The sequence below is a fragment of the Dipodomys ordii genome, unplaced genomic scaffold, assembly GCF_000151885.1.
Source record: "Dipodomys ordii isolate 6190 unplaced genomic scaffold, Dord_2.0 Scaffold303, whole genome shotgun sequence".
NCBI lineage: Eukaryota > Metazoa > Chordata > Mammalia > Rodentia > Heteromyidae > Dipodomys > Dipodomys ordii.
The window spans coordinates 940,171-956,426 of record NW_012267519.1 but is presented as its reverse complement, the minus strand read 5'-3'; the positions used below and the strand labels follow the sequence as shown (position 1 = coordinate 956,426).

Here is a 16,256-nt window from a genome sequence, read left to right as displayed (position 1 = left end):
AAAAAAAAAAGAAAGGGAACTATGGGAGATTCTGCCAATTGAGCAAAGGCAGTGGAAAGATGTGTGGGGTGCCACAAGCACAACAAGGAGGCCGAAGAGTGGGAAGAGGCACAGGCCCTAAAGAAGGCAGGGGAATGCTAACTGCAGGGAGGGGAAAAAGAGCCCGGGGAGGGGGGGGCGGGGATTGAAGACGCACAATGGAGAGGAAAATGAATCAGTGTGCATGAGTGTGGTGAAATCCCTGAAGAATATAGAGAGAAAGCGCCGAATGAGGGTAGGAGAAGAAAGAAGCCATCGGCCATGGTAAGGGAGGTGTGTCATTCCAGAGAGCAAGTGAGTAGTCATGAGGGGAGTGCGGAGGAGATGGTGGATGCATCTTCACCGAAAGAGGAGGAGGCAAACTGAGAGCCAAGACAGGAGAGAATGGGAAGGCATGAGGGAGCTTGGATACGTGGAAGGGAGCCAGGAGCCAGGAAGGTTAGCGCTTGGGAGATGAGCGGGTGGGAGAATTCCCTCCACCCAGCAAAAGGCACCAGGACAGCTGTGAGAAATTACTTAGACTCAGCTCCCTTATTTTACTATCACAAAATAATAGTAACAAAACCAAATTTTTATACAAACTTTTTTCTAACAATTCTAAGAATTGTTCAAATTCTGTAATAAAAAATTTAAAATGAAGCATGAGCACCTATGTCTTCATTTCCAATTTGACAGAACAGGTGTTAGTGTCAGCAGGATATATAAGGAATAGGCTGAGCCTTGTGTTGATTCAAGTTAGCATTAAGCCTAAATTCAATTTAAGGGATCCTATCTACTTGTACCTTACGTTACTCCTGATCTCCCCAGAGACAGATATAGCTTCTCTACCCACAATGGAGGGGTGAATAGGTTCACCTTTACATAGTCCTCTTAACAACCAGGAAATAAGTGTGAGTCTTCCATAAGGGATTCCTTAAAGCAGAGTCTATGTAGGACATAATTTTTAGATAAGTGGCTTATTGAGGGAGGGCTCTTACATACAGGAGCTAGAAGGAAGCAGGAAAAGGAGGTGAGACAAAACTAAGCTGGGTGGAAACCAGCTTTAGTACAGTCTCAAAGAGTAATTCTGGAGCACCACAATGTGAGTCAATGTTAAGGCCAAGAACAAATGGAGAAAACTGAGCAAAAATCCTTATCATGGCATCTGTTTCCTTTTTACATTTACTCACCTTTAAGTAGAAGGCCAAGCCAAGGCATAGTGATATTATTGGTTTGGTTGGGTGTAGGGGGGGGGAGACAACATTGTTCATCTACAATTCAAATACAGAGGATTTCCTAGGCATGAAGGACAGTAGGCTCTGAAATGTCAGGACGGAGTAGAAGCAGTTCAGGGAGTTGTGAAAGCTTTAGAGGTGGGGCAAAGGCATTGTGCCTCATTTACCAGTGGAAACTTGGGGACATCCTGTGTTCTTTCACCATCACTATTCCTTCCCTGGGGACAGGGAGAAAGAACTTTGTACCTGCCGGAGAACTGAGTGTGGTGGGTGTGAGCCCTGGGTCCTGTACATTCCAAGAATGAACATTATTCTTGTATTGTTTCATCTGGGAAAGAGGAGTTCCTAATTCTTTCTGGAAGGCTGTAATATATGACCATAGAAACAGCTAATATAGAAATTGCCACTAATTTGGCTGGAGTCAAAACAGTATATTAGAGACTCAGTATTGTTTGAAAACAGGCAAAATCTTTGATACTATCCAGCTTTAGCACAACAGTGATGTGAGATGGAGGATTTTGTACTTTTTTGTTCAGTGGCCTCAATTTAAGTAGGCAATATTGGGGCTTATGTGTCACAGTGAAAGGCAGCTTGGGGCTTCTTACGACCATTACTATTTGAGTCCTCTCCTTTGTGGCAGCTTTTATGTTTGTTTTTCATTTGTCTCTGAGGTCTTTTTTTCTTTTTCTTCTGAGAGCTCTCTGAGCTCTTCAGCTCAAGGCACTCTACCACTTGAGCCACAGGGCCACTTCCGGTTTTCTGGTGGCTTATTAGAGATAACAATCTCACAGACTTTCCTGCCCTGGCTTTTGAACTATTCTCAGATCTCAGCCTCTTGAGTAGCTAGAATTACAAGCGTGAGCCACCGCCGCCCGGCTGTTTTTTCGTGTGTGTGTGTGTGTGTGTTTGCCAGTACTGAGGCTTGAACTCAGAGCCTGGACGTTGTCCCTTAGTCTCTTTGGGTTCAAGGTGGCGCTCTACTACTTGAGCCACATAGCTACTTCCGGTTTTAGAATGGTTAATTGGAGAGGAGTCTAACGGGGACTTTTCTGGCCGGGCTGGCTTCTTACCGCGATCCCCAGATCTCAGCCTCCCAAGTAGCTAGTATTGCAGGCGTGACCCACAGGCGCTGGACAAGCTTTTACGCCTTTTACCTTAAAAGGCCTCAGTATGCAAGTTCACGCAAAAGCTCCTAGCTGCAAAGGGGTTAAAATGAGGGCTGGAGGTGGGGCGAAGTGGATTGTGGGAGCAAAGGAAATAAGCGGTGCACTTTCTATCGTGTCCGCCTTTATATGGAGCATACGGAACAGTGACCGTTTTGGACACTGACACCGCCTTAATTCTTTGAGGTTGCAGGGCCGTCGGGCACAGGTAAATGGACGAAGCATACGTTTGGAAAGATCGGCACTTCTGGCTAGCAGCTTAGCGGAGAAAGCGGAACAGAAATGAGTGAAGATGTGGAGTCGGAAGAAAGTGACGGACCTAGTGCCCTGGTGGGTGCGGTTTGATGACGTAACCATAGGACGGAGCGGGCATTTAATTGTAGTCCGTGTTCTCGTTCAAATGTTCTACATCTTTTGTTGGAGACAGGAGCTATAAAAAGCTGGCGAACGGATGGAAGAAACAGCTAAAACGGGTCGTTGGCCGGGCATGGATAAGACTGAGCAGAATCCCTTTAGGGTGATTATACTGGCTTGATCAAAGCTGATAGTTTCAGATTCTGAATTCTGTACTTGCTCTGTTTTGAGTACTGTGTTAGAGCCTCTACTTGAGGAAAGGCTTTATTTTCTCACCCTTAGACTTTATTCTCACCTTTTACAGATCGAGGGATGCAATCTGCTTTTAGTCATAGGTAAGGAGTTAGACATGGATGCATATTCGGTTTTAAGAATCTGCTGGGAAGAACCTGATTTCCCTGGATTATGAAGTTTTAAACATTTTTTGAATATGGCGTTTTAACCTCTATTTTGAAGTAAACAAAAGGGAAAAGTTTCCTTCAGACAATTTGCTTATCCAAGCATATTTAGGTTTAGGCCTTGTGGTGCTAACCGAAAACTGAGAGAGAACTTAAGCACCAAGCTAGTTTTTTTTTTAATTTTTTTTGAGGGGGGAGTGTATGTCTGCACATGCCAGTTGGTCCTGGGGCTTGAACTCAGGGCCTGCGTTCTGTCCCTGAGCTTTTGCTCAAGGTTAGCAATCTAACACTGGAGCCACAGCTCCACTTTAGCTTGTTTATTGGTTAATAAGAGTCTCAAGGATTTTCCTACTCAGGCTGGCCTCAAAGCATGATCCTCAGATCTCAGCATCCAGAACAGCTAGGATTATAGGCATGAGCCATCAACGCCCACATCAAGCTTGTTTATTTATTTTTTTAGCGTGTTTGCCTATACAACACCCAGGGACCACTCTAGAGAAATCAATATTACCTAAAAGCAAGATCTCCCCTTGTTGTATAATCTTAGTAGGAATGTTATACAAGATGCACAGACTTGATAGCGTGAACATTTGAAGTACACCTGAACTCTTTGGGTTTTCTTTCTTTTTTTGACCAGTCGTGAGGCTTGAACTCTGGGCTTGGTCGCTGTCCCTCAGCTCTTCAGCTCAAGGCAATCACTCTACCGCTTGAACCACAGTGCCTCTTCCCGGTTTCTAGTGGTTTTATTGGAGATAGAGTCTCATGGACTTTCCTGCCGGGGCTGGCTTTGAACAGTGATCCTCAGATCCCAGCCTCCTAAGTACCTAGGATTACAGGCGTGAGCCACTGGCTCCCGGCTTGCTCTTTGGCTTTCACAGCAGGGAATGGTTCGGCCGCCAGAAATTGTAAGCAAAATACAGTATAGTAGGCAACCAAAGCCAGTGATTCTCAAACTTCTCCAAACACAATCAGTTGGAGGGCCTGTTAAAACACAAATTGCTAGGTTCCATCTATGGTTGCTTTTTCAGTTGATCTGATAAGTCCCTGGATTTATCTTTCTAACAAATCTCACTGGAGTTGTTAATCCTACTGGCCTTGTGACTGTTCTTGAACAGCTGACATAAGTAAATCTGTTTTGTTTTTTTAGGTCCGGTCGTGGGCCTGAACTCTAAGCCTGGGCGCTGCCCCTCAGCTCTTCAGCTCAAGGCTAGCGCTCTACCACTTGAGCCACAGCACCACTTCCGGCTTTTTTCTTTTTGTTTATGTGGTGCTGAGGAATCGAACCAAGGGCCTCATGCATGCAAGGCAAGAGCTTTACCACTGAGCCACCTTCCCAGCCCCCGTAAATCTGAAACTTTTTTGGAGTCTAAGTCTATAATCTTCAGGTCCAAACCTGTGCCCACATTAAGAAAAAAAAGTACATTATATTAAAACACATAGAAGATTGAATTTACAGTTTGGTCAAAATTTAGAGAAATGCCTCTAATCTTACTACTCAATGGACTGAGATCTTAGGAACACAGTTCTAAGCCAGCCCATGTAGAAAAGTACATGAGACTATGTCCAATTAATCCACAAAAAGCCAGAACTGGCATCTCCAGTTGGAGTGTCCAATTGCAGAACTCCAAACATAATTCTACATCTCTCTAAAGAATTGTTTTTGGTGCAAATACAGGCTTTCATCTTCATAATGGTCTGTATTATTATTGATATAATTAAAATCCCTCATTTGCATAAGGAGTGAGCATTTTGGGTACAAAATAGTCTTTTTTTCCATAAAGGACTACACTGTGATGGGTCAAACAGGTCTTCATCTGCCTAAAGGACTGTACTACTCTTGGTGGAAACAGTCCTATACTTACACCCTTCATCCACATAAAGAACTGTACTGTGCTTTTTGCAAACAGAATTTCACTTACAAAATGAACTGTACCCTGTTGGTTATAAACACAATCTTTCATCTTCATAAAGATCTGCACTGTGGTACAAACCCAGTCCTTAATTTCTGTATGGGAGTGGACTGTGTTTGGTACAACACCAGACCTTCATCCTTAGGCAGAACTATTCTGCGATTGGAGCAATTATAGTCCTTCATTTGCATAAAACTCTTTACTTATTTTTGTATAAAGAGTCTTTTATTTCCAAAAAGGACTGTACTGTTTTGGGTACAAACATAGACTTTCATCATCCTAAAAGACTGGGCTGTGGCAGACGAAACTCAGGCCCTTATGTGCTTACATAAAGTATTATACTTGGTGCAATTAATCCATTTGCAAAAAAAAAATACCTGAGTTGTGCTGGGCACAAATACAGTTCTTCATTTGCAAGGACTTTACTCTGTTGGGTGCAAACACAGTCCTTCATCTTCATAAAAAAACTAGAGCCCTTATCTGCATAAAGTACTATGTTTGGTCTGAACAATCCATCTGCACAAAGGATTGTACTGTTACTAGTACAAACACAGTCCTTCCTTAAGGATTATATTGTGATTCAAATACATTCTACATTTTGTGTGTGTGTGTGTGTGTGTGTGTGTGTGTGTGTGTGTTGGTCATGTAGTTTGAAGTCAGGGCCCAGGGGCTGTCTCTTAATTTTTCCCTCAAGGCTAGCACTCTACCACTTTGAGCTACACTTTGAGCAACTTCTGTTTTTTTCCTGGTTAATTGGAGATAGGAGTCTCATAAGCATGGCGCCTGTGGCTCACACCTGTAATCCAAGCTACTCAGAAGGCTGAGATCTGAGGATTGCAGATCAAAGACAGCCTGGGCAACAAAGTCCTTGAGACTCTTATCTCCAATGAACCACCAGAAAACCAGAAGTGTCTCTGTGGCTCGTGGTAGAGCCCTTGCTTTGAGCAGAAGAGCTCAGGGACAGCGCCTAGGCCCAGATTTCAAGCACCATGATGGACCAAAAAAGAAAAAAATAGGAGTCTCACAGACTTTTCTGCCTGGTCTGACTTTGAAATGCAATCCTCAGATCTCCTGAGTAGCTAGGATTACAGGTATGGGTCTCTGGTGCCCAGCAATGTGACACATCTCTAATCAACTACTCAGACAAAGCCAGAAGTGGTGTTGTGGCTCAAGTGGTAGAGTGCTGGCTTCTTACCAAAGAAGGTCTGGGACAGTGCCAGGTCCTGAGTTCCAGAGTTCAAGCCCCAGGACTGGCAAAAAATACATATCTCAGGGGCTTTTCTGTACATGCTGGCTTCCAATCATAATCCTCAGATCTGTCTCCTTAGTAGCTAGAATTATGAGCCACTGGCATCTGGCCTATACTGTTTTGAGTGCAAATACAGTCCTTCATTTGCAAAACAAAAAATCCCGGACTGTTGGGTGCAAACATAGTCCTTCGTCTTCATAGAGGACTACCCTGATTCATCAGATTCGGCTTTTCATCAAGGAATATATTGTGTTTAGTAGGAACATTGTACTGTGATTGGTACATACAGTCTATTTGCATAAAGGATTGTGCACAGAGCCCTTCCCCTTCATGAAGGATCTAACTCTGGTGCACACATATTCCTTCACATGTCCTTCATTTGCATAAATGTTTCAATTTGTGTTTTGTGCAAATAGTCCATTTGCAAAAAGGACTGTACTATGTGGGATTCAAACACAGTTCATCTTCACAAAGGACTGCACTTATCCTTTATCTGCCTAAATGCCTGAACTATGCTTAGCTTAAGCATTCCTTCTTTTGCATAAAGTAATGTACTGTGACTGGTACAAACATTCCTTTTGCATAGGGTACTGTAATGTACTTGGTGCAAACAGTTGTTTCTTGTTGTTGTTGGCGGGGTTTTTTGTTTGTTTGTTTTGTTTTGCCAGTCCTGGGGCTTGAACTCTGTGCCTGGGTGTTGTCCCTGAGTTTCTTTTGTTCAAGGTGAGCACTCTACCACTTGATCCACAGCACCACTTCTGGTTTTTTTTTTTTGGAGTAGTTTATTGGATATAAGAGTTTTAGGGACTTTCCTGCCCGGGCTAGATTTGAATTGTGATCCTCAGAGCTCAGCCTCCTGAGTAACTGGGATTATAGGCACCAGCCACTAGCACTCAGCTTCAAACTTTCATCTCTGTAATGACTGCACAGTGATAGGTCAGGCTTATTACTTCATCTGCATAAAGAGCTATACTGTGATTGGCAGAAATAGTCCTCCTTGTGCATAGTATTACTGTATTGTGTTCCTCTTGAAAGTCTTTCTTGCCGTAAAGGACTGCATTGTGATAGGGCAGATTCAACCCCTCATCTGCCCATGAGACTTTTCTGTGATTGGTAGAAAAATAGTCCTTCATTTTCATAGAGCTACTGTTAATTTATGTTGGTAGAAACTGCCTTTTTTCCTTTTTTTTTTTTTTTGTTGCCTAGTGCTGGGGCTTGAACTCTTGTCTAGGTACTGCCCTTGAGCTTCTTTTTGCTTTAGGCTAGCACTGTACCACTGGGGCCATAGTGCTAATTCCAGCTTTCTCTGAGTAGGTTATTGCATGTAAGAGTCTAGCAGATTTTCCTGTCCCAGTGGGCTTCAAACTGCAAGCAAGGTGACTTCAAAGCTTGTTCTGCATAATTAGTTTTGAAAAGGTGGGGATGTGGTGTGGTGGGAGGTCCTACTGAGTGGTTTGGGATGCTTCGCTCGTGAGACACTGTATTGGTGGAGGTACTGTGATTGGCAGAAACACAGTCCTTCATGTGCATGGTGGTACTCTATTATATGTATGATTGTAGAAACGACTGCACTGTAATAGGTCAGGCTCATGACTTCATCTGCATAAAGAACTTTATGAGTGCCAGTGGCTCATGACTGTAATCCTAGCTACTCAGGAGGCTGAGATCTGAGGATTGTGATTCAAAGTCAAGCTGGGCAGGAACATCCGTGAGACTCTCTTGTCCAAAGAAATACCATTAAACCGGAAGTGGTGTTGTGGCTCAAGTTACAGAGTGCTAGATTTTAACTGAAGAGCTCAGGGACAGTACTCAGGCCCATATATCAAGCTCCAGACCGAACAGAAGAAAAAATTACCTTTCTGTGATTGGTAGAATCACACCCTTCATTTGCATACACCTACTCTATTGGGTTCATATTGTGAGAATTTCTTCTAAGGGACTACACTATGATAGGTCAGTTTCAGCTTTTCATCTGCATACAAGACTTTACTATGATTGGTAGAAACACAGTCCTTCATTTGCATAGACCTACACTAGTCTATTCATATTACTATAGTCTTTCTTCTCTGTAAAGGACAACACTGTGATAGGTCAGATTCATCCATTCATCTATGTAAAGGATATTACTGTGATTGGTAGAAGCAAAGCCCTTCATTTGCATGCACCTATTGTATTATATTCAAATTGGCAGTCTTTCATTTCTGTAAAGGACTGCACTGTGATTGATCAGATTCAGCCCTTCAGCTGCATAAAGGACTTTACGGTGCTTGGCAGAAAAACAGTCCTTCATTTTTATAGAGCTATTGTATTTTATCTATGTAGAAACCACCATTCTTACTTTTTTGGGGGGTGCTAGTCCTGGGGCTTCATCTCTAGCCTGGGCACTTTCCCTGTGTTGCTTTGTGCTCAAGGCTAGTACTCTACCACTGGAGCCACAGTGCCACTTCCCACTTTCTCTGAATAGTTTACTAGAGATAAGAGTCTCATGGACTTTCCTGCCTAGGCTGACTTTGAGCCACATTTGTCAAATCTCAGCCTCCAGCATAGCGAGGATTACAAGCATATGTCACCAGCATCCAGTTTTAAACTGTCTTTCATCTCCTAAGGCTGGGAATGTGGTTTAGTGATAGAGTACTTGCCCTGGGTTTGATTCCTCAGTACCACATACACCGAAAAGCTGTAACTGGTGTTGTGGGTCAAGTGGTAGAGTGTTAGCCTTTAGCAAAAGAAGCATAGGAAGAGTGCCCAGGCTCTGAGTTCAAGCCCCAGGACTGTCAAACAAAAAACAAAAACAATACTGTCTTTCATATCCGTAAAGGACTGCACTGTGATAGGTCAGACTCAGCATAAAAGACTTTTCTGTGACTGGCAGAAACATAGTACTTCATTTGCATAGAACTACTGTATTATATTCATCTTAGTAGTCTTTCATCTCTGTAATTGATTACATTGTGATTGATCAGATTCAGCCTTTCATCTGTATAAAAGGACTTTATTGTGATTGGCAGAAACACATTGCTTCATTTGCATAGAGCATCTGTACTGTATTAATCTTCATAAATCATTATACTGTAATTGGTGTAAACATCTTTCATCTTCATATAAGTCTTTATCTGTGTTTGAAGCAATCCATTATCTTAAAAGAACTGCAGGGATTTTTTTGTTGTTCTGAAGCTTTATCTCAGGGTCTGAGCACTGTCCCTGAGCTATTTTGCTCAAGGTTATCGATTTACCACTTGAGCCACAGTACACTTCCATTTTTTCAGGTGGGTAATTGAAGAGAATATTCTCAGGGATTTTCCTGCCTTACTGACTTTGAACTATGATCCTCAGATCTCAGCCTCCTGATTCGCTCAGTCTTGACTCACTACCACTGGGCAGACTGCAGTTTTATTGGGACAAATACTTCACTTTATCTGAATAAAGGACTGTACTGTGGTGCAAACAGAACTTTGTAGTTGTACATAGAATACACTAGGAATGATGTGAACACAGCCCTTCATTTGAATAAATCTGTTGTGATTGGTGCAAATATACTTCTTTATTTGTATGACCATTTCCTATGGTTGGTGTATTCTACCCACCCCTTTTCTGACTATAAGGAGGCTGTTTTACTCTTCTTTCAAGTGAGTTGGAAGACACTCTGATGTGTTTGCCCCTAGTGTTTCTTCCTTATCGCCATACATAATTACAATATTCAATATTAAACCTTAATTTTCATTAGTCCTTTAGGGAATAATGTGGATTACGTAGAGGTGAGGAATTTGTCGGTAACAAAAGGGAGAGCATTCTCAAGCATATGTGAGATTTAAATAGTTTTGAAAAGGTGGGGATGTGGTGGGGGGGGTCCTACTGAGTGGTTTGGGATACTTTATTTACCAGACACTATGTTGGAATTGAATTTTACAACTGGGGGGGGTAGGGAAGTGGGGAGAGAATGGGTGAAACAAGGAAGGGGATAACACTGTTTAAAAAGAAATGTACTCCCCTAGTGTGAGTAGCTCATGCCTGTAATCCTAGCTACTCAGGAGGCTGAAATCTGAGGATCTAGGTTCAAAGCCAGCCCAGGCAGGAAAGTCCATGAGACTCATCTCCAATTAACCACCAGAAAACTGGAAGTGGCCCTGTGACTCAAAGTGGTAGAGCACTAGCCTTGAGCAAAAGAGCACAGGCCCTGAGTTCAAGCCCCAAGACCAACCAAAAAGAAAAAGAAGAAAGACGTGTACTCATGACCTTACCTATGTAACTGTAACCTCTCTGGACATCACCTTTATAATAAAAATAAAATTTAATCTTATTTCTGAAATTTCATAGGCACTAGCCATCCTGTTCATGTAAGCTCTTGACTATAAAGTTTGGCTCTAGGTCCAAACATTTGCTCCCTTTTTGCTCCTGAGCCCCCTCTGTTTTCCAGCCCTCCCTCTTTAGTTCCTGGTATTCCCTCTGTGCTCCTATGCTCCCTCTGGGGCTCCAGGGTTTCCGGTCGCCTCCTTCTTAGTCTCTGGGGTGCCCTCTTCCATTGCCGGGTTCCCCCTTTGGCTCTCGGGCTCCCACTTTGTTCCCCTGCCGCCTCTTCGCTCCCCAGCGCTCCCTCTTCAGCTCCCAACCTCCCTGTTAGGCTCCCTGGTTCCCTCTTTGGCTTCCGGGCTCCCTCTTCCGCTCCTGTGCTCTTTGCTTTTGAGCTACTGTTTAGGTTCCCTCTTAGCTCCCTGGCTCTCTCTTTCTTCCCACACTATGCAACTCCCTCTTTGCTTCCTGGCTCCCTCTGCTTCCTGGCTCCCTCTTTAGCTCACGCAATCCAGCTTTGCTTCCAGGTCCCTTCTTCATTCTCCGGCTCCCTTGCTCTCTCTTCAGCTCAGGGCTCTCGTGCTCAATCGCTTTCTTGAGCAAGGGGTGGGGGGAGTAGAGTGGTTGGGTCTGCACTTAAGGGGACAGAGGTCAAGGTGCTTGGTCCCATGAGGAAACCCCCTAATGCCCAACCCCGTGGAGAAGGCTCAGAAGAATCAACGCCCAGGAATGATTGATTATGAAATACTTAGGTGTGTGGTACCCGGAGAAACCCAGGGTGGCAAGTGTACTTGAAATGTCAGTCCCAATACAACTTTTATGAAATTGAAGTACTATATTTGCACCAATCACAAGATAATCCTTTATGAAGATAAAGAACTAATGGCATTACAGTATGTTTACACCATTCTCAATAGTCTTTTATGCAAATGAAGGATTATATTTGCACCAATCACAATATAGTCCTTTGTGAAAAAGAAGGGCTGGGGCACAGTGTAGTCCTTTATACAAATGAAGGTCTGTGATTGCATCAATTATAGACCTTCCACTGGACCACCAGGTAAAGTTGTCTGTCTCTAGTCTGGATGAAAATGCCTGCTAGATGGAGTTCACTAAGGCTTATGGTGGCAAAAAGAGTCCACAGCAAGCTGTTTCAGACAGTTGCAAATGAAATAGTTCCTCTTAGAGCCAGAGTTATTCTTTGACAGTAAGCAGCTGTGGTTTTACTATGTAACTTCCTCAAGATGTCTGCAGAATATTGAAAGCAGCTGGGCTTACATAAGGGCAATTCACACATCTGCCAAAGAGAACTGCTTGGCTGTCAGTTCTCCACTCAGTATAGCTGGTCTATGCTGGGAAGGGTCTAACAACTGTCAGGGAGTCAAATTTCCTTGTACCTCTAACATCTTTGCTTATTTACAGGAAGAGTAAGCCTATCATTAATGTTAACAGTGCTTTAACAGTATCTAATAGCGCTGGAATACGTTTAGCTCCAGCTTCACTGCACCAGGAAGAGGTAGTTCCACTAAGCTGTCTCATGCCTAGCCAATTATCCTGACATATTTATAAAAATTACTTCTTTTTTACTGCAAGGACATGAATATTTTCCTCTGCATATGAAACAAATAATTCATTTGAATTGTTCATAAGACACTTACAAGGCATTAATGATGAAATTGTGAAGAATTTTAACTCTTCAATTTTCCTTAGTAACTGTTTAGTTACGAGAGAATAATACAATATTATTTCCAGTTACAGCCATGGAAGTTTCACTCTTTTGATCTGATAAAATTCTGTTCACTTTCTTTAGAGGGGGCTTTTTGAGATAAGGTCTCCCCAGATAGCCCAGGGTACATAGGCCTACATGGCTTCTACTCAGTATCTTTCTGCCTGAAACTCTTGAGTATTGTAATTACAGGCATGCACCACTACATCCACCTTGCTTCACTTTAAGGTCTACATGCATGGCCATATTTTATATTTCTTTTTTTGGGGGGGTCCGGTCATGGGGCCTGAACTCTGGGCCTGGGCACTGTCCCTCAGCTCTTCAGCTCAAGGCTAGCGCTCTACCACTTGAGCCATAGTGCCACTTCCTGCTTTTTTTTCTGCTTATGTGGTGCTGAGGAATCGAACCCAGGGCCTCATGCATGCAAGGCAAGTGTTCTACTACTGAGCCACCTACCAAGCCCTATTTTATATTTCATATACATCAGTAGTTTTGTGGGTAACCCATTTTATTTATTTATTTATTCATTCATTCATTTATTTTGGTGGTCGTGGGTCTTGAACTCTGGGCCTGGGTGCTGTCCCTCAGCTCTTCAGCTTAAGGCTAGCACTCTGCCACTTGAGCCACAATGCCACTTCTGGTTTTTGGGTGGCTAATTGGCGATAAGATTGTCACAGGCTTTCCTGCCCAGGCTGGCTTTGAACCACAATCCTCAGATTTCAGCCTTCTGAGTAGCTAGGATTACAGGCATGAGCCACCAGTGCCCAGCAACAAATATACTTTTGATAGACTGAAAGTAGTTTGTCTCTAGAGTAAGAACAACAGATTAGAGTTTTTAGTACTTAGTGGGATTGTCTATAAGAACTTCCTATCTCCAGGCCCAGTCTACAGGGCTGAGGTCATTTGCCAATTTTGCAGAGATCCTCATCCTCCATTTTAAATTTCCTTTGCAGTTCCCTTTCATTCATCGCTAACTGCCACCTATCTCTAATACTATTGTTGGCATGTTTTAGTGAGAGTTGGAAGGTATAAATTACTCAGGTGTGGTGGCTCATGTCTGAATTCTAGCCACTCGGGAGGCTGAAATTGGGAAGATTGTGGTTCAAAACCAACCAACCCAGGCAAAAACTTTACCATGCTATATCTCAACCCAAAATGTTGAGTACAGTGGGACATGTTTGTCATCCCATCTATGTAGCAAAAATACGAGGATTGTGATCCAAGCTCGCCTGGGTCATGGGCAAGACTCTATTTGAAAAGTAATGAAAAGCATCCAGGTACTGGTGGCTCATGCCTGTCATCTTAGCTACTCAGGAGACAGAGATTTAAGGATTGTAGTTTGAAGCCAGCCTGGGCAAAAAAGTCCAAGACACTCTTATCTCCAATCAACCAGCCAAAAGCAAGAAGTAGAAGTGTGGCTTAAGTGGTAGAGTGCCAGACTTGAGCAGAAAATACCAAGCAAGAGTGTGATGGCCCTGAGTTCAAGACACAGTACCAGCCAAAAAATACAATAGTAATAATAAAAGAAAAAGACGTTAAAACCTTCTTATAAAACATGTGGTGCCTGTCTAACAAGTGCAAGTCTTTAGTTCAAACCCCAGTACCACCAAATAAGAGCCATACCAATTATACCAATTATAAATATTATGTATAACCATCAACTGACTCCATAGCCATGGGTCAAAATATACAGTGTCTCTTGTTTTATTCATTGTAAATGTTCATGGGAATTTCTAAGATTATGAAGCTGTATACCCTGTTTTCTTCTAAGAGTTTGATATTTTTACCTAATACATTAATCTGGTTGTCCCATTTTGAGATAATTTTGGTCTGGGGTAAGAGTCCAACTCTTTTTGCAGTTGGACGCCAGCAGTTGGGTCTTACAGCTTCCTGGGTTTTCAAGATGGAGCAGGAGAGATGAGAGAATAGGGCAAGTTAAAAGGCCACAAATATCTGTACCCTGACTATGATTTGCTGGAATAGATGCCCCTATGATTGTGGGGAATTTTGGTTAATTTTTACAGTATGGAAAAAGTTGAATTTTAACACTTTTTGCCAATAGTGTCATTGCTGGTTTCTATTATTTCTGTTTTACAGGTACTGCGGATGGAACCAAGTATATTGTGTGTGCTGTGTAAGCACTCAACCACTGACTACAGTACCAGTCCTTAGCATCACTGGTGGGTTTTTTAAATTGTTGTTTTTGGTTTGTTTGGTTTGGCCTTTGGGGGATTTTGGTTGTTTGAAACAGAATCTTACTATACAGTTCAGGCTGACCTTAAACACATTATCCTCCTGCTTCAGCTTCATAAATACTGGGATTGTAGGCATGTTCCACAACACCTGGCTCATTGCTGCTTATTATAAGTGGGTTAGGGGATGTTATTATTCTACCATTCTGAAAGTCCCTATTCAGAAATTTCTATTCTATTTAATTTGTAATAGATTTCTAGATAAAATAATAGTCTTGCTGTGTGTGGCTGTTTGATAAAAAGCTTCCTAGCAATAGCCAGATTTACAGTAATGAAAAAATTACGTAAAGTGATCATCTCCTTCTCTTCCTCCTCCTCCTCCTCCTCCTCCTCCTTTTCCTCCTCCTCCTCCACCACCACCAACACAACCATCTCCTTCTGTCTCTTGGAACCAGAAAGACTGACTTGGACCTGAGGCTGGCCTGTGTCCATGGTCAAATTAATAGGTGAGTACTGTGGGCCAACAGTGAGTCCATGTTGTTTTTTCTCCTATCAGACAATTCCTGTGTCCTTAAACATCTGCATAAACATTTGAACCCAGTTTCTTTCCCTGAGATAGGAACAGATGCCTCTGGTTACTATTAATTAAGTTAATTGGCCTTACATTTCTTTGGAAAGAATTTAGGAGAGGCCATTGTTAAAGAGGAGAAATGACAAGACTGGGGAAGGCTTCCTGTAGGAGACATGAGTTTTGACCTGGTCCTACAAGGATAAGTAAGAATTAATTACTTGAAGAAAATTGGTGGTGAGTAAATTCAGCACATGACAGGGAGATGTTTTATTAAATAAATCCCAAACCTATCCCTGAGAGAAAGCCAGATAGGGCCATGAGCAAAAAGGAGGAGGAGAGGCGGGGTTTTAACAGTGATCAAGAACTCAAAAACTAAGATCAGAAAACCTAAGTTCTAATTCCAGATCTTCTGTTTATTAGCTTTATGACACTGAGCAAATTAGTGTACTTCTCTGGTCCTATTATATTTATCAGTGGGATGGGAACCCTTTTCTACTTCACAGATGTGGTAAGAAGATTAAACAAGATCATAAATCAACAGGGCAAAGCACAGTCATTGCGTAAAGTAAGTGTTCGCTAAAAGGCAGTCACGTTTGGAATCTATAAGTCCAACTATTAACTCACATACCAAGTACACAAAGCCTGAAAACCAGTGTGTGGTCATCATAGAATATCCCCCCCCCCGCCCCGCCATATTCTCTTTCTCTCTCAGTGTATGTGGGAGGGGAGGTTTGTACTTTGTTTGTGCTGGCCTCAAGTGATACTCTTTCCTGAGCCTCCTGAGTAGCTGGGACTATAGGTACATGCCACTGTGCCCAGCTGCAATCATTTCCTTTTAGAACTTTCAAATTACTACTACTACTACTATTTTGGGGTGTGGGTGTGTGTGTGCTCACGCACGCGCACACACACGCATGCACACGCATGCATGCACACATGTGCTGGTACTTGGTCCTGGGGTTTGAACTTGGCCTGGGAGCTATTAGCTATTTTTTGCTCAAGACTGGTGCTCTACCACTTGAACCACACCTCCACTTCTGATTTTTCAGTGGTTAGTTGGAGATAAGACTCTAAGAAGCTGGGTTCTGGTAGTTCATACTTATAATTCTAGCTACTCAGGAGGCTGAGATGTGAGGATCATGGTTCAAAGCCA

The 16,256-nt window shown here is 42.7% G+C and overlaps 1 long non-coding RNA gene across 1 annotated transcript; it reads left to right on the top strand.

Moving 5' to 3' along the window:
• The first annotated feature begins 2,556 nt into the window (after window positions 1-2,556).
• On the top strand, window positions 2,557-15,288 carry LOC106001506. Its single transcript, XR_001175836.1, has 4 exons — window positions 2,557-2,624; window positions 14,438-14,520; window positions 14,992-15,038; window positions 15,211-15,288. It is a non-coding gene; the product is annotated as an uncharacterized LOC106001506 (long non-coding RNA).
• Window positions 15,289-16,256: the final 968 nt, after the last annotated feature.